We start from the raw sequence: 19535 nt of genomic DNA, 5'->3' as shown, positions 1-19535 counted from the left end.
TTTTAATCGTATAGTCAAAAGATGCCGCCTCACAGAAATCCAAGGCGTAACCCTAATAACGAAACACCTATACCACAAAAGCCTACAACACATATTCGATCAGAAGGAGCTCAACATGAGACAACGACGGTGGGTTGAGCTACTCAGTGATTACGAATGCGAAATTCGCTATCATCCGGGTAAAGCCAACATAGTAGCTGACGCCCTAAGTCGGAAAGAATATGCTGGTCGTAGAGTCAAATCATTGACTATGACTATCCATTCGCACTTGTCCACACAAATAAAGGCATCTCAAACTCGACGCTTTGAAACCTGCAAATGTGGTGGGTGAATCCCTGAGAGGGATGGATAAGATCTCGGAGGTTAAGGGTGGTAGAGCTTATTATTTCATGGATCGGATCTGGACCCTGAAACTAGGTGGTTTCAAAGACTTGGTCATGAACGAGGCGCACAACAGTCGTTATTCCGTACACCCGGGTTCAGATATGATGTATCTAGATCTTAAAAAGTTATACTGGTGGCCTAACATGAAAGCAGAGATTGCTACCTTTGTGAGTAAATGCCTTACTTTCGCCAAGGTCAAGGTCGAATACCAGAAACCCTCCGGTCTACTACAACAGCCTGAGATACCAGAATGGAAGTGGGAGCGGATTACTATGGATTTCATAACCAAGTTGCCCAAGACAACGGGTGGACTTGATACCATATGGGTCATCGTCGATAGATTGACCAAGTCTGCACACTTCCTGCCGATCAAAGAAACAGACAAGATGGAGAAGCTTACAAGAACTTACATTAGGGAGATTGTACGACTGCATGGTGTTCCCTTATCCATTATCTCGGACAGAGATAGTAGATTCACTTTGAGGTTCTAGCAGTCGTTACAAAATTCCCTAGGAACTAAGCTGGACATGAGTACGACCTACCATCCACAGACTGATGGGAAAAGTGAGAGGACTATCCAAACCTTGGAAGATATGTTGCGAGCCTGCGTGATCGACTTTGGGAAAGCATGGGATACTCATTTACCCCTTGTCGAATTTTCCTACAACAACAGTTATCACACGAGCATACAGGCTGCTCCATTCGAGGCCCTCTATGGCCGAAAGTGCATATCCCCTCTGTGATAGGCTGAGGTGGGTGATACCCAGTTAGCTAAAGGATGAGTTCCTGACAGCGCTCTCATAGGTACGAAGATCATACGGGAAATGACGGAGAAGATCGTTCAAATCCGTGAACGATTGAAAGCCTCCAGAGACCGATAGAAAAGCTACGTGGATAAACGTAGGAAACCGTTGGAATTCCAGGTGGGTGACCGTGTTCTATTGAAGGTCTCACCCTGGAAGGGCTTGATACGCTTCGGAAAGCGTGGGAAGCTCAATCCAAGATACATTGGTCCTTTCGAGATCCTCGCAAGAATCGGCCCTATAGCTTACAAACTTAACTTACCGCGCGAACTCAGTAACGTACATTCTACCTTCCACGTACCGAACTTGAAAAAGTGTCTGTCCAACGAGACTCTTGTAATCCCACTCGACGATATCGAGATCAATGAGAGCCTCAACTTCGTGGAAGAACCAGTAGAGATCATGGACCGAGAAGTCAAGCACACGAAGCAAAGCCGTATCCCGATAGTGAAGGTTCACTGGAACGCCAAGCGAGGACCTGAATTCACTTGGGAGCGTGAGGATCAAATGAAACTGAAATATCCTCATCTATTCGCTTAGTTATCTGTAACTACTTTATTTTCTTAGACTTTAATTTCAGGACGAAATTCCCTTTAACGGGGTGATGATGTGACAACCCGAAATTTTCTTTCGGTCGAACCCTAAAGTTAATCACTTCAAATTATAAGTCAATTTCATTTTTATTTATTTTTAGCAAATTTAAAGTTCGTTTGATTATTATAATAATTATTCTTTAAACGAACGGGTGAAAGGAAGTGCCGTCTCGAGTCTTGACATTTCAAAACCGCAAATACCACGTAGTTAAGAAATTCACGGCCAAACTTTTATGTTTGGGCCGTAAATTCCTCCAAAAACCATAAACTCATGCCTTAAGCATGAGTTTACTCCCCAAACTCCTCACTTCTTACTTTCATTCTCAAGAACAACTCCAAAACTCTCTCAACTATCATCCCGTCTTTCACCCGATTTCCCGAAAATGTAAGCATTTATTGACTTGATTTGTTGTTATATCATAACAACTAGTGATTATACATCTTTTCATCCATCCATTTTCGTGTTTTCCTTAGATTTTCAAAACCCCAAGAACACACACTAGTGTTCTTGGGCCCTTAGCACCTTTTCAAGCTTCTACATAGTAAGTGCTTCTATCCTAGAGTCTTATAAAGCTTGTTACATTTCCATACATCAAGAAAACGTCCCAAGAACACTAAGAACATGGTGTTTACGGTCCAAGATGTTCTTGGACCGTAAACCCCAAGTAAAGGTGCCAAAGTGTGCCCTAAATCCTTCATAAGCCTTGAAGACTAGCCTATACTCATTCCTTGTTATGTTTAGGACTTGAAAACATCAAAATACCATAATCCTTAAGGGTTTACGGTGGTAAACCCAAAATAAAATGGTCTTAGGGCCATGAAATCCTCAAAGGAGGGAATTGGTGCCCTAATCTCTTCCAAAGGCTTAACCATCAAGTAGAAATGCTTCTAAGGGACTTGTAAGGCTTCAAAACATCAAATGGTCAAAGGAGTAGGAGTTTAAGGCCGTAAACTCATGAGTTTACGACTGTAAACTCATTTGTTGATGACCATAAAACCGTAAACTCCATTATGGAGTTTTCCATGAACCCCAAACACACTAGCCATGACCTACAACACTTGGATGTAACCCTTGTGACCTTTAACACTTGAAACAAAGTGTTTCCATGTCATAAAGTGTCTTAACTTGATTTATTAGTTATAAATTGACTAATTAGTGTTATATATATATATATATATGTATATATATATATTATATATATATTATATGATAACTAGGCTCATTGTGAGTGTACAAGTCTCCGCTTGTCACCTAGCACCATGTTCGACACTTCAATCCAATCCACTCACCGCAAGTGAGTTCATACCCCTTAATTAACCTTTTAAATGTTTTTAAATGCTTTGATGGGGGGATACAAGTAAAGTTACTGTAGTTATTATATCAATCACATGTGATTAATAACTATCAACAAGTGAATCTCTTACTTTCAAACTGTTTTATTTCAAACTGTCTTACAAACTCATATACATATTGTCAAATGCATACCTATGTATGTATAGTTATATAAGTAGTGTTTAAAGGACCAAGGAAGGCTATCTCGCTTTATCTCCTTTCCCTCGTTGGGATGTGGCTTTAGGGCATCGGTTATCCGTCCGAAGGTCGTCTAAATATTAGTTATATATTATGTATACATATATAGACATAAAAGTTCTATCAGTCAATTCAATACCCTTGGGTAGCAAGGGCATACATTCATGTTCATAAGTACAAGTCATATTACTAGTAAATTACAATAGGCGTAGTTTAGGAAGTTACTAATTCTATTACTAGAACAATAAATCATACATGAGTCACTACTTGCTAGATAGAGAGAGAACACTCAATACAACTAGTACACACAGTACATTACTATACATGCTAGATAGATAGATAGAGAGAGAGAGAGAGAGAGAGAGAGAGAGAGAACATGCAATCCAGCTAGTACACACAGTTCATTACAATACAGGCTAGACAGAGAAAGAACACACAATACAGCTAGCACATACATTACATATACATTAATACAGTTATGTGAGCCACTAAGCGGGGCATGGCACTACCTGCCATGACCGTTTTTGTATCCAGAATCTCCTTAATTGGGGAGCGTATGAGTTTGCGTATAGATCTATACTAGATTGACTATCCTACACCTTGTTGCTCGCTACAGTGGGACTTGCAAGTCTACGGGTGCCAAATGTCATTTCTTACGACATCTTACATCGACGTTTTACTATTGAGTCGGTAGCAGGGTACAGGCCGATCACATGGTACTTTAAATAACAATTGGTTTAAGGTAGTTAGTACAGCAGTAGTTACTTAATACAATACTACAGTACTATACTAATTCTCCCATTACATTCACTTCGTGAACATTCACACGATGCACGGTAATATAAAAACTATATTTTTGGTAAATGATAGTCGGATTTGGGAAAATACACACTCTTTCAAGAGACACACACACAGTTACTAGATGCCTTAGTAGAAGGCTACTTTTAGTAGGAAACATAGGGTTTCTAGGAGTGTTCAAACAAATACAAACTTTACAAAACTTATACATTACATCTTACAAACATCTTACAAATGCTTTCATACAAACTCAAACACTAATATACTTATGATCTCACCAGCTTTAAAGCTGATAAACTCTTTCAAAATAACTTTTATTCTCAGGTCACCAGTAGACAGGTACCGGTGCCAGGTTTTTGAGAAGATGGAGCTTGTTCAAGACTCCTCTTTTATTTTGATGTACTTTTTGGTGTCTATATAACTTGACAGAACACACTTGTATGAAATTATATTATTAATGCAATGGATGATGTTGTTGCTTGTTTACTACTTTGCATTGTTGTGATACTATACATGACATCCTCCACCCCCGAACGATTCCGCCGTTCAGGTTTTGGGGTGTGACAGTCACGCCTTCTGATGTGTGTAAATTCAACTAGTTTTATCCCTACTTTTCATTAATAATTTGAGCACACAAAGGCAGTGAACCTGTCTTTAAGTGGTATAGGTTGATAAGTAAGGTATCGAACTCAGGGAACGGAAATTAAACTAATAGCTAATTTTAACTAAAATAAATAATAAAAGTAAATGGTTTTTCTCTAGTTTTGCAAGACTAGAAACTTAACAAATTAAATTTAACTAATTAACTAAAGCAACAACTATTCACCAAATTTGATAAAGATGTTTCTATTTAGGTTCAACCAATTCACTCCTATGGTTATTTAAGTTAAGATAGATTAATTGCTATTGGTTACCAATGATAATAGTTAGGTTCATGTTCATTACTCCTAACCCTTAGACAATTAACTAATTTAAGCGTTGATCAAGTGTTTAAACTAATTAATTCCCTAGATTAATTATTTGGGTTAAATAAGATTTGTAATGGTCAATTAAGTTATTAATTCAATTAACCTCTTGTTGGTGGTTTCTCAACAAGCTCACACATTAATCTTCCTATTTTCTTATTAATCTTAGTTTCATAATCATTACTTCCAAGCATACGTTTTAGCATTCACATAGACATATGAGGTTAACAATTAAGTGATGTTCATGCAACCTAATTGCCTTCCAATTAACAGAAAATAGTAGTGATTAACACATAAGGTTCTTTAACAAACTTAATTTAACAAATCACCATTAGACAATTAAACAAAATTCAATAATTAACCATAGGAGTTCTTTGGTATTCCCCAAACAGAAACAAAAACGAGTTTAGCTCATAGTTGCAGTAGAAACAAACAAAGAAACAAAGTTTAAGAAAGCAAACATGTTTAATTCCTAAGTCTAAGTGGTAGAATTAACCTAATTGCTTGAATTCTTCCAACTCTTGAAGCTTAGGGTTCTTCAATGCCTTCTGAATCTTTTTGTCGCAGGTAATTCTCCCAAAATTCGCCAGAAGTTCTATCCCAAGTGATCAGGATTCGTCTTATAAAGATATCTCAAAACAGAGGCTACTCGGCGAGTAGCAGAATCAACTCGCCGAGTAGGTCAATACTTATCCGTCTTCAGGTTAGCAGTCGTACATATCTTCTAGTATCTCATCGTGTACTCGCCGAGTAGGGCCGAGGTACTCGCCGAGTAGGTCATTCTTGGCACCCTTTAATCTTCTCTTGCTTTCCTTTTCTCCTTTTTACATCCAAGCATATCTTTTGGGCTGAAAACACAATTCAAAGCATTTTAAGTACCTTTTGTCCAAATTATTCTCATAATTAACCAAAAATAACTAAGAATATATGTTAAATAATTAACTAATTATGCACATATCAAAATACCCCACACTTGACTTTTGCTTGCCCCCAAGCAAAACTATGTTTTAAACACATTAAAATCACATTAATAATTCCAATCCTTCCCAGCCATTATGCCAAGACCGCAACGCATGCATTTGTGTCTAATTCCTAAAAAACCCCCATACTCCAAATACTCACAATCCTCATAAACATTCGCCCACTCACCCCGAACTATGCTCATTTTATGCAACCCTCCGAATCCATCCTCAGAAAACCTCTTTACCCTCAAGGTATTTTTAATTGAGCAACCCAAGCATACATAATCTAGATAATTACAATTAATGATACCACATTGGAGCTCTTTGGAATTCTTCACTTCTTTGACATTTGATCTTTGATATCTTCAAATTCACCAACTTTGTTGCTTGATTTTTGGTATCTTCAACTTTTTGAATTTCTTCGAATTTCCGATCTTCATATTTGACATTTGACTTTGATGCTCCAAAAATTCTTCAAACTTTTTCTTGTAATTCTCTCTCTTTTTTTTTACATGTATTCCTCACTTTTTTCACTCAAATCCCTACATGCTTAAGCAGGGGCGCTCAATCTCAACCTTTATTGGCTAATGATAAAAATCTTCCTGGATACATTTCAGGTTTAGGCTGCAAAACATATTACATCCCTCAGGCTGAGCAGGGTCGTGTTTTTGTCTCATGATTTCACTGGAATAAGGAAGCCACAAATGCACTAGAACGTGTATAGGCTCAACTAAACATTTGGGTTCTCATGCAATTATTAACACAACTTTAATATGGAATCCTAATTTTTACCAAAATTTTCTAATTTAAGACCTAAGCATTTTAAATATTCAACAAGTTAAACATTAGCCTAAATTAAGATTAAATGTTTAGTTGAGCCTATACACGTTCTAGTGCATTTGTGGCTTCCTTATTCCAGTGAAATCATGAGACAAAAACACGACCCTGCTCAGCCTGAGGGATGTAATATGTTTTGCAGCCTAAACCTGAAATGTATCCAGGAAGATTTTTATCATTATCATAATTTGGTTAAACAAAATTTAACAAACTTAATTATTAACACAACTTTAATATGGAATCCTAATTTTTACCAAAATTTTCTAATTTAAGACCTAAGCATTTTAAATATTCAACAAGTTAAACATTAGCCTAAATTAAGATTCTAAGTGTTCTAAGATGTGACTAACCCCCTACCCCACACTTATTTTATGCAATGCCCTCATTGCATATTATACAAAAAAAAATGCAATTAGAGAGAAAGTTGGAACAAACTCCCCTGGGGTAGCAGTCGCTAGGTTGACACTCTCGTCTTCAACTCCATCTTCTAGTGACTTTAACCATGGGAACAGCTCATCCATGGCATGGGTGTCATATGTCTCGTGTGGTTGATAGCTCGAAAACTCCAAGGAAAATTGGTTGTTGCACAAGTCGCAGTAGTAGTGCACAAAGAATGTATGAATGGCACATGAACAATAACCAGAACAAAGAAAAATTCCTCCTGCAGCAGGCTACTCGGCGAGTATGCGAGTAAACTCGGCGAGTAGGATGTATCGGACAAGCAGATCGCACAGAAGCAGATGTACTCGCCGAGTAGTATTAGTGCACTCGGCGAGTAGAGCATATAATTACAGAAATTGTCTAATTGCTGGCTTTCTTTACTCTAGTGTTGTCATGCAAATATAAATGCACTCTCCAAGAACTCTCTAAACAGCAGCACTCTAATAAATTCTCGATTAGTACGGACTCAACCCTAGGAACAAAACTCCATAAGCATCCCTAAAAGCTCTCATTCCTCGCTTGACCATTCCTAAATAGCATGCATCCTAGCTTCAATACCTGAAAAGAAAACTAACAGTAACACTAAAATTCAAACCACTTCACCAAGTCCCAAGTTCACAATTGTTTTTTTTTTTTTTTTTTTTTTTTTTTTTTTTTAAAACAAACATCACAAACAAAACAAATAAAAATAAAATCTTCATTCCTCATCGTCCATCCCAGCTCCTCCAGCTCCACTTCCACCTTCTCCACTCCTTCGTTGCATCCGTTCGTCCCAATTCATTATGTACGGATAACCGGGTCCCGGCCGCGGGGCAATGTGCATTTGTTGGAAAAGATAATCAAAGGATTGATTGGTGTAATTGACTCCTTGCCCTATATCATCCAAGTATCGCCGATACTCCACTTGGTTCCACCCTTCGTTATCCTCCACCGGAATCACCGGTGGGTCTTCACGTACCCGCTCGTTCCTTGGCCTAACCCGCCTTCCGGGCTCTTCTGGGACCGCCGGCTCATCTTCATTTGGAATAGTAAAGGAATCACCAAATTTCTCCACTATCCGAGCCCTCCTATAGAGTGCCGTATTGAACGGAGGAGGGTGGATAACCGTTAGCATTTGGGCTTGCGGTAATTCCAAAATCCCAAATGATCGCGCGAGCCTCGTGATGAACATACCCCCATTGATCTTCGAGTTGATTTTTTCCTTAACTGCTCCCTCCGCAAGAAATTTAGCAATGCAATATGGGAGATTGCAGAAAACATCGGGGGTGATGATACTCCACATATAAAAGATATCAAGGGTGGGAACTTTATCCCCATCCTTTCGCATGTTGATTGTGCTTGCAATGAATCGGTGAATGAGTCGATGGATTGGAGAACGAATATGCCCTTCTTGAGCAGTGGAAGGTATATAGACCCGGTTAGCAATTGTACTCCACCATGTTGATGCCACCACCCCCTCGGGAAGTTCTTTGTAGGTATTTTCCAAGAAGGCTTCAAAGTAGTCCGTCATCGCCATATCTTGATCGTAGATGCCCAACCGCCAAGAGAACTCAACCATGCTGCATTGTCGCATCTCTCCTCCCAAAGAAAACGAGATCGTGTTTGGATTGTAATATTCACTCCCACCTCGGAATGAAATAGTAGCAAAGAATTCCCAGCACAACTCCGCATATACTGGCTCTTGTATTTTAAATAATTGCAGCCAACCATCACAAGTGATGTTGGCATAACCCAAGTTACAATCTTTTACCAAATATGGAGTAAGTTCCTCTTCCAAGCCGACATTACCCATCCATCCCCAATCCACTGCAGTGGGCAAGTGAATTTCTTTCTGTCGCAGCGCTTCCAACCTGTTTAGGGCTCGAGTTTTGGAGGATTTAGAGGTAATTTGTTGAAAGGCTAACCATGGCATATCACCATGGCCTCCTCCTCTTGATGATTGTCCTCTCCTTGCCATGCTCCCTTGGTGCTTGAATTAAGAGAAATTGGAAGAAAATTGACTAGATCTTGAGGAACTTCTTGGGAGGTGGCTGAGAGAAACTGCTCGGCGAGTATGGGGGTGAAGTGTTGAACAAAAGCAGTTTTTTACAGATTTTATTTTACTGGGTTTAAACCGTATACTCGCCGAGTATAATGGATATACTCGCCGAGTACGGACGCGTGTTGTGAAGTTTTAGCTGTATACGAGCATCTACTCGCCGAGTGTAACCGATATACTCGCCGAGTATATGTCTCAGATTGAAAAAATTTACGTTTTTGCCAATTTTACTATGTGATTTCCTTTATTTTAGCCTTTCCACCCCACACTTTCAGTAGAGCTTGTCCTCAAGCAATTAGAGAAGTAGAATGAATGACTAGAAATGAAAAAAAAACAATACGAAAAATAAAGAGCGGGAAAAAAATGCAAACGTGAAGCTCGGGTTGCCTCCCGAGAAGCGCTTCTTTTGATGGAGTCATTAGCTGGACTCCGCCCCTTTTATGTTTTTGCGATTCCGCACAGCAGGAGCTCCTCCATTCCTTCATTGCGGGGGACTCCTTCTTCATATTTCTTCACTCGATGGCCATTGACTTTAAATGGCGTGCCATCTCTCGAGATCAATTCAATAGCCCCATGAGGAAACACCGTCTTGACCACAAATGGACCATCCCACCTGGATTTAAGTTTTCCCGAGAAGAGTTTTAGGCGGGAATTGAAGAGTAGTACTTTTTTGCCTTCATGGATGTCCTTGCTTTTGATTCTTAGGTCATGCCATCTCTTGGTCTTTTCTTTATAAAGCCATGAGCTAGAATAGGCTTCATTTCGTAGTTCTTCAAGGGCATTCATTTGCATTAAGCGGTTTGTCTTCATTTCTTCCATGTCAAAGTTACATCTTTTTAGCGCCCAATATGCCTTGTGCTCGATTTCAACCGGTAAATGGCATTGCTTTCCATAAACTAACCTATATGGTGTAGTACCAATAGGTGTTTTGAAAGCGGTACGGAACGCCCATAGCGCGTCATCCAATTTATCCGACCATTCCTTGCGATTACTTCCCACCGACTTCTCCAAGATACGCTTCAAAGCTCGATTGGTAACTTCCGTTTGCCCACTCGTTTGCGGGTGGTATGATGTGGAGAACTTATGGGTCACCCCATATTTCTTGAGCACCTTGTCCAATTGATCATTGGCAAAGTGTGTACCACGGTCACTAATTAAGGCCTTTGGAACACCAAACCGGGAGAATAGTCTTTTCAAGAAGCGTACCACTACCCGTCCGTCGTTTGTAGGTAAAGCCTGCGCCTCCGCCCATTTTGACACATAATCCACCGCCACGAGAATGTACTTGTTTCCTTTGGATGTGGGGAATGGCCCCATGAAGTCTATGCCCCACACGTCGAACACCTCGCACACTTGAATGCTATGTTGTGGCATTTCATTACGGGAGGAAATGTTTCCCACCCTTTGGCAAGCATCACATTCTTTGACATATTGGGCTGCATCTTTGAAGATTGTTGGCCAATAAAACCCAATGTCAAAGATCTTCTTCGCGGTATAGTGTGCGCCATGATGTCCTCCACTGGGTCCGCTATGGCATTGCTCTAGTATTTTTCGACTCTCCTTTCCGAACACACATCTTCTTATAATCCCGTCCGCGCAACTTCGGAAGAGGTATGGATCGTCCCAAAAGTAATATTTGATCTCCGAAAAGAATTTCTTCTTTTGCTGACTACTATACTCCTTCGGGACGTAATTTGTAGCTAAGTAGTTAGCTATATCCGCGAACCATGGTTCCTCTCCCACGGACACCATAATGTATTCATCCGGGAAGTCATCTCCATCTTTATCTTCTTGCAATGCCGGGTTCTCGAGCCTAGATAAATGATCGGCAGCTACGTTCTCCATTCCCTTCTTATCTCGTATCTCTATATCGAATTCTTGAAGAAGCAGCACCCATCGTATTAGTCTTGGCTTGGCATCCTGTTTGGAAAACAAATACTTGATAGCCGAGTGGTCAGTAAAAACAGTGGTTTTAGATAAAACCAAATAAGGGCGAAATTTATCGAAAGCATAAACTACGGCTAACAGTTCTTTTTCAGTAGTGGTATAATTCTCTTGGGCAGGATTCAAGGTCTTGCTTGCATAATAAATGGGTTGAAAATGCTTGTCAACCCTTTGTCCAAGGACGGCTCCTAGTGCATAGTCACTCGCATCACACATGATCTCGAAGGGTAAGTTCCAATTTGGTGCTATAATGATTGGGGCATTAGTTAATTTTTCTTTTAAAAAGTCAAATGCCTCTAAACACTCTTTAGTGAAATTAAAGGGTGCATCTTTTAACAATAATTGTGTTAGAGGTTTCGTAATTTTAGAAAAATCTTTAATAAAACGCCGGTAAAAGCCTGCGTGTCCCAAAAAGCTTCTAATGCCCTTCACATTAGTTGGCGGGGGTAATTTAGCGATGGTGTCTATCTTTGCCCGATCCACCTCAATTCCCTTTTTAGAGACTTTATGTCCCAATACTATACCCTCCTTGACCATGAAATGACACTTTTCCCAATTTAGGACCAAGTCGGTTTTCTCACATCTAGCAAGCATCGAGTCAAGATTTGTAAGGCAGTCATTAAAAGAAGATCCAAATACAGAGAAATCATCCATAAAGACCTCCATGAATTTCTCCACCATATCATGGAATATGGCGGTCATGCACCTTTGAAATGTCGCAGGTGCATTGCATAAGCCAAATGGCATGCGTCTATAGGCGAAGGTCCCACTGGGGCACGTAAAGGTGGTCTTCTCTTGGTCCATTGGGTCTATGGGAATTTGGAAATACCCGGAAAACCCGTCTAAGAAGCAATAATAGCTATGGCCCGAAAGTCTCTCTAACATTTGGTCTATGAAAGGAAGGGGGAAATGGTCTTTGCGAGTGGCATCGTTTAGCTTGCGATAATCGATACACACTCGCCAACCGGTTACCGTTCGCGTTGGAATTAACTCATTCTTCTCGTTGGTAATGACCGTCATTCCTCCTTTCTTGGGCACCACCTGGACCGGACTCACCCATGGGCTATCGGAGATGGAGTAGATGATTCCTGCATCCAAAAGCTTTACCACCTCCTTCTTGACGACTTCTTGCATGTTCGGGTTTAATCTTCTTTGATGTTGCACCACCGGTCTGGCTCCTTCTTCTAAGTTTATTTTGTGAGAGCAGTAGGATGGACTTATTCCCTTTATGTCGGAGATGCTCCACGCGATGGCTTTCTTTCTTTTCTTCAGTACCCGTACAAGCTCTTCCTTTTCTGTCTTGGAGAGATCTGAGGCTATAATTACTGGCTTCTGATTTCCTTCTTCCAGAAAGGCGTATTCCAGATGGTTAGGCAGTGTTTTGAGCTCCAATTTAGTGTTCATAGTGGCGTACTCGCCGAGTGCAGGTATGGTACTCGGCGAGTTCATGGCGGCATTTGCGACTGCTGACTTTTCTTCAGGTGTACTCGGCGAGTAGATCGGGTCTACTCGGCGAGTAGGGCTTTCAGCTTGGTTTTTGAGTTCTTCATACTCTGCTTCCTCCAACAGTCTTTCAATCTCTAGTAAATCTTTCTCTGGATCAAATACTTCTTCAAAAGCTGCAACCTTGCTGGAATCTTCAGGTATGTCTCCTTCCAATAACTCGTCAAGCATGTCGATTGAGAACGCCGTGTCGTCACTACTCCTTGAGTACTTCATGGCTTGGTCTACCCCGAATGTTACTGAGTCATCCCCAACTCGCAATGTGAGCTTTGAGTCTCTCATGTCTACGATGGCGCTAGCGGTGTTGAGGAAGGGTCTTCCAAGGATGATTGGTACTTGCGGATCCGCCTCCATGTCAAGAATGATGAAGTCAGCCGGGAAGACAAACTTGTCTACTTTCACTAATAGATCTTCACATATGCCTCTTGGGAAAGTAACCGTCTTGTTTGCTAAATGAATTGCCATCCGAATTGGCTTTGGCTCTGGGAGGTCCAGCTTTTTGAAGAACGAGTATGGCATAAGGTTTACACTCGCTCCCGAATCAGCTAAAGCATGAATTGCTGCCAAGTTGCCAAATTGGCAAGGTAAAGTTAAGCTCCCCGGATCACCCTTCTTCTTTGGTAGTTTGTTTAGCATGGCTGCGGAGCAATTCTCATTCAATACTACTTTCTGCACCTCTTCCATCTTTCTTCTATTAGTGAGGAGTTCCTTAAGGAACTTTGCGTACTTGGGCATTTGCATGACGGCTTCGATGAAAGGAATGTTTATTTGAAGAGTTTTAATATGATCAAGGAATTTCTGATACTCCTCTTCCTGCTTCTCCTTCTTGGCTCGGGCTGGGTACGGCATTGGAGGCTGGTAAGGTTTGACGGGTGGCTGATCATGCGGTTTTTCAGATGTACTCGCCGAGTACATCGGTCCTACTCGGCGAGTAGATCTCTCAGATTGTGAATGTTGGTTCTCAGCTTGTGCTTCCGTTTCTTCCTTCTGTGAGTCCTTATTCTCTTCAGTACGAATGGGGGCCAGGGGAGTAATAACCTTCCCACTTCTTGTGGTAATAATGTTCACTTGCGCGCCTCGTGGGTTGTTCTCGGTTTTGCTAGGAAGTTCACCCGGTGACCTTTGGTTTAATTGTTGAGCGAGTTGCCCAAGCTGAGTTTCTATATTATGGATGGATGCTTGCTGATTCCTGAGCATTGTTCTTGTTTCTTGGATAGCAGCATCGTGGTCACTGTGTCTTTTCTCGGAAGCAGCCACAAATTTAGTTAGCATCTCTTCCAAGCTTGGCTTCTTCTCTTGCACCGGCTCCTCTTTTTGGTAGAATCCTCTCCCTTTTTGCCTATACTTCTCCTCCTTGGCCTTCTTGTACTCTTCATAAGGCAACCACTCCTTCTTCTGTCTTCGCCAGTCTTCATCATATCGGTCACCGCTCGAATAGCATGCTTGTGCCTTTTTGTTGCCGTGCTCATCCAAATCACAATCTCTAGTGAGGTGAGGTCCATTGCAATTCTCGCAACCCACCCGTATGGCATGGATCGTTTGATCCATTTTATCCATTCTTCTATCCATGGTTTTTAACATGGCCATGACCGCGGATAAATCTTCAGTAGCAGCATATGCGGCTCCCCTCGTGACATCATTCCTTGGGTTGTGGTATTCTCTAGAGTGTTTAGAGAATTCTTCAATTAATTCTTTGATTACCGGGGGTGGCTTCTTCGTAAGTGGGCCCTGTGAGTCTAGCAGCTGCCGGGTCGTAACATTGACTCCATCATAAAAGATGGACACTTCTTGTTGGCTATTTAGATCATGGTGTGGGCAATTTCGTAGTAGACTTTTGTACCTCTCCCATGCTTCATACAACGACTCTCCAGCTTGTTGTTCAAAATTTGCAATGGCCTTCTTGAGCTTGGCTATTTTTGATGGTGGGCAAAAGTGATCTATAAATTCTTCCTTCATTCTGGCCCAAGTAGTGACTGACCCAGGAGGAAGTGATTTGAGCCAGTCTTTAGCAGCACCCTTGAAGGTTACTGGAAGCATCCTAAGCAGCTGAGTTTCACGGGTAACATTTGGAATGTTGAAGTAATCAGCAACATCATTTACTTCATCCAAATGTTTGTAGGCGTCTTCATGATCTTTCCCGTGGAAAGGTATCTCCTTGAGTGAAGCTAGGATATGACCTTTTAGCTCAAAGGTGGCAGTTGCGGGAATTGCGGGTTGCACAAGTCCCGGGCCATGGTCGTCGCGCATCCTCTTCTTCCATTCTCCCATGGGAATTTCATCAATGTTAGCCATAGTGAATGCTAATTCTTCCTCCTCTTCGGTGTCTTGCTCGTAAGTTGCCTCGTCTTCTTCCTCGGTTTCGTATCTAATTTCTTCTTGAATTGGCTCTTCAATTATTAAGGAAGCGCTTGAAGCTCCGGATTTGCTGCTCTTCTTTTTTCCGAAAACAGTCTTCAAGTTGGACAATGGTGATTTCTTTGGTGTGCTTGAACTCTCCACGTCCTTCCCTTTGTTTCTTTTCAATTCGGATTCGGGGTCTTCAAACGGGGGTACCAGTGGCGTGTTTGCTCCTCTGGTCATGAAAGTCCTGAAATTAATCAAATAAAAGCGTAAAAAGAACAAAAAAAATTGCAAACAACTAAAAGAAAAAAATCTAAATGAGCTGTTACTCGCCGAGTAGTCGCGAGTGCACTCGGCGAGTAGCAGTGATTTTTCAAAAAAAATTTCTAAGTTTTAAATCTAACTAAAACAGATACTAAAACCTAATTGCTATTTACTAAACTGCAATAAATGAACTTTATGCAAGTAAACTCACACAAAGGATCGAAAAAATTAGGAATTAGCTTAATTATTTAGAACCGTTCCCCGACAACGGCGCCAAAAACTTGATGTGTGTAAATTCAACTAGTTTTATCCCTACTTTTCATTAATAATTTGAGCACACAAAGGCAGTGAACCTGTCTTTAAGTGGTATAGGTTGATAAGTAAGGTATCGAACTCAGGGAACGGAAATTAAACTAATAGCTAATTTTAACTAAAATAAATAATAAAAGTAAATGGTTTTTCTCTAGTTTTGCAAGACTAGAAACTTAACAAATTAAATTTAACTAATTAACTAAAGCAACAACTATTCACCAAATTTGATAAAGATGTTTCTATTTAGGTTCAACCAATTCACTCCTATGGTTATTTAAGTTAAGATAGATTAATTGCTATTGGTTACCAATGATAATAGTTAGGTTCATGTTCATTACTCCTAACCCTTAGACAATTAACTAATTTAAGCGTTGATCAAGTGTTTAAACTAATTAATTCCCTAGATTAATTATTTGGGTTAAATAAGATTTGTAATGGTCAATTAAGTTATTAATTCAATTAACCTCTTGTTGGTGGTTTCTCAACAAGCTCACACATTAATCTTCCTATTTTCTTATTAATCTTAGTTTCATAATCATTACTTCCAAGCATACGTTTTAGCATTCACATAGACATATGAGGTTAACAATTAAGTGATGTTCATGCAACCTAATTGCCTTCCAATTAACAGAAAATAGTAGTGATTAACACATAAGGTTCTTTAACAAACTTAATTTAACAAATCACCATTAGACAATTAAACAAAATTCAATAATTAACCATAGGAGTTCTTTGGTATTCCCCAAACAGAAACAAAAACGAGTTTAGCTCATAGTTGCAGTAGAAACAAACAAAGAAACAAAGTTTAAGAAAGCAAACATGTTTAATTCCTAAGTCTAAGTGGTAGAATTAACCTAATTGCTTGAATTCTTCCAACTCTTGAAGCTTAGGGTTCTTCAATGCCTTCTGAATCTTTTTGTCGCAGGTAATTCTCCCAAAATTCGCCAGAAGTTCTATCCCAAGTGATCAGGATTCGTCTTATAAAGATATCTCAAAACAGAGGCTACTCGGCGAGTAGCAGAATCAACTCGCCGAGTAGGTCAATACTTATCCGTCTTCAGGTTAGCAGTCGTACATATCTTCTAGTATCTCATCGTGTACTCGCCGAGTAGGGCCGAGGTACTCGCCGAGTAGGTCATTCTTGGCACCCTTTAATCTTCTCTTGCTTTCCTTTTCTCCTTTTTACATCCAAGCATATCTTTTGGGCTGAAAACACAATTCAAAGCATTTTAAGTACCTTTTGTCCAAATTATTCTCATAATTAACCAAATGATAAAAATCTCCATCTTTATCATTATCATAAGGTTCTTTAACAAACTTAATTTAACAAATCACCATTAGACAATTAAACAAAATTCAATAATTAACCATAGGAGTTCTTTGGTATTCCCCAAACAGAAACAAAAACGAGTTTAGCTCATAGTTGCAGTAGAAACAAACAAAGAAACAAAGTTTAAGAAAGCAAACATGTTTAATTCCTAAGTCTAAGTGGTAGAATTAACCTAATTGCTTGAATTCTTCCAACTCTTGAAGCTTAGGGTTCTTCAATGCCTTCTGAATCTTTTTGTCGCAGGTAATTCTCCCAAAATTCGCCAGAAGTTCTATCCCAAGTGATCAGGATTCGTCTTATAAAGATATCTCAAAACAGAGGCTACTCGGCGAGTAGCAGAATCAACTCGCCGAGTAGGTCAATACTTATCCGTCTTCAGGTTAGCAGTCGTACATATCTTCTAGTATCTCATCGTGTACTCGCCGAGTAGGGCCGAGGTACTCGCCGAGTAGGTCATTCTTGGCACCCTTTAATCTTCTCTTGCTTTCCTTTTCTCCTTTTTACATCCAAGCATATCTTTTGGGCTGAAAACACAATTCAAAGCATTTTAAGTACCTTTTGTCCAAATTATTCTCATAATTAACCAAAAATAACTAAGAATATATGTTAAATAATTAACTAATTATGCACATATCACCTTCGCCTTTCCATGATCTCCTGAAGTACCTCAAACAATAAACTGAAAACTGTAAGCCCGAGGGCTTAGTGAGCTACCCCCAAAATACCAATGCTACACTAACAATACCATATCAATAATAATCAATCAATCAACATGCATACTGGGCCATCGGCCTGACTGGACCGCCCTACCGGGCCTATAGTCTGTCTGAATCTATCTCGAGCCTTCGGCATGACTAGTCCGCCACGTGGGCCTACAGTCTCCCCGGGCCGCTCATAGGGTATATAGGCCTTCAACACAAAGCAGGACTGCCTCAACCCAACCGCAAGTAAATATCCATGTGCGCATACTATCATATACAAGCATATACAAACGTCAAACATATCTGTCACACTGATCATCAATCATAGAATTCTCCTGTAACTACAGTACCAACCTAGCAGGTCACTAACATACCAATCCCTACGGATCATAAGAGCATAACATACTGTCTACCCTGATTCCGATCTTACATATCATAACCACATGTAGCATACCATAACAATAACAACTAAAGGGCCGACCTTGGTGCCGTAGACCCTATCGATACAGTGAGGATAACTCACATCATAGATGTCGACTCGAAAGGCAAACTCCAACTCTCGGATCACTTGACACAGGCTCCACCACCTATCGTCATAGTACAACATACTCATAAGTCCTTAACCTTATAAGGTACTCCATAACCCACTAGTAAATCCCTGGTCAAAGTCAAAGTCCTCATTCAAGGTCAACAGTCCATGTTGACCTTAACTCGCCGAGTACCCTTGGCTACTCGCCAAGTTCCCTGAAGTACATTCCAGTTCGCAGAGTCATCGGAGTGACTCGTTGAGTTCCTTTGATTCTCGATCAAACCTTAAGGCCACCCGTCGAGTTCCCTCCTTGCAACTCGACGGATGCACACTCATACATATCCAAGAGAAAACTCATCCGACTCGTTGAGTTGTTCTTTAACTCGTCGAGTTTATGGCAATCTTCATCAGACTTGCCGAGTTGTTCATCCAACTCGTCGAGTTCACGGCCATCTTCATGTGACTCACCGAGTTCATTCAGTCCTTTTTTCCATACAAACATATTTTGAGCCATGCAACGGCTCCAACTCATAGATCCAAGCTTCTAGGGCATGCTTATCACGTAAAGTTGCAAACTTTACGTGCATACTGTTGGATAAGGTGTCTAAGTCCATAACTATTTCTGGTATGTACTTGACCCGACCCGGCATGGTCCATTTGGGTTGCATGGCACCATGCAATTGGTTAGACTAAATGAGAGAAATAACACTTGGAGATTATTAATATATTATAAGTTCTAATATATTAATAATATTATTTGATTAGTTTGATCAATAATTAATTTAGAATTAATTAAGTGGTCAAAAGAGAACTAATTAAATATATGGGTTGATTATGTAAATCATCCATATCTTGTATAGTGGGCTAAGAGGCTCCATGGATTATCAAGTTGGGTTCTACCCATAGAATGCTCCATGGATGCTCCATGGGAGTTACAAACCCATGGGTCATGGAAATGAAGAGTCATGACACATTAGGGTTTACATGGTGTAACCCTAGATGTGTCAACACTATATAAGAATCATATTCTCCACCAAAATCGGTTACACTAAGAAACTAGAGGGCTTGGCCGATTTTGAGAAGTGTGTGTTATCTCAAGAGTCTTTCCAAGAGCATTTGGTGTTGTGTGAAGCATTTGAGGCATCACACTTGGGGTGCTAGGCTCACAAGGTTTCAAGGAACACAAGCAACAACAAGGTAAGTTATTCTATCTATGATTCAAGTTAAAATTGTTCCCCATGTATGCTAGATAGGAATATA

The 19535-nt window shown here is 40.3% G+C and overlaps 1 non-coding gene across 1 annotated transcript; it reads left to right on the top strand.

The window, feature by feature from the left end:
* The first annotated feature begins 14600 nt into the window (after window positions 1-14600).
* On the top strand, window positions 14601-14707 carry LOC128126974 (small nucleolar RNA R71). Its single transcript, XR_008224941.1, has one exon. It is a non-coding gene; the product is annotated as a small nucleolar RNA R71 (small nucleolar RNA).
* The last annotated feature ends 4828 nt before the right edge of the window (window positions 14708-19535 follow it).

This window comes from Lactuca sativa, chromosome 6 (genome assembly GCF_002870075.4).
Source record: "Lactuca sativa cultivar Salinas chromosome 6, Lsat_Salinas_v11, whole genome shotgun sequence".
NCBI classification, from domain to species: domain Eukaryota; kingdom Viridiplantae; phylum Streptophyta; class Magnoliopsida; order Asterales; family Asteraceae; genus Lactuca; species Lactuca sativa.
This window is presented reverse-complemented; position numbering and strand designations above follow the sequence as displayed.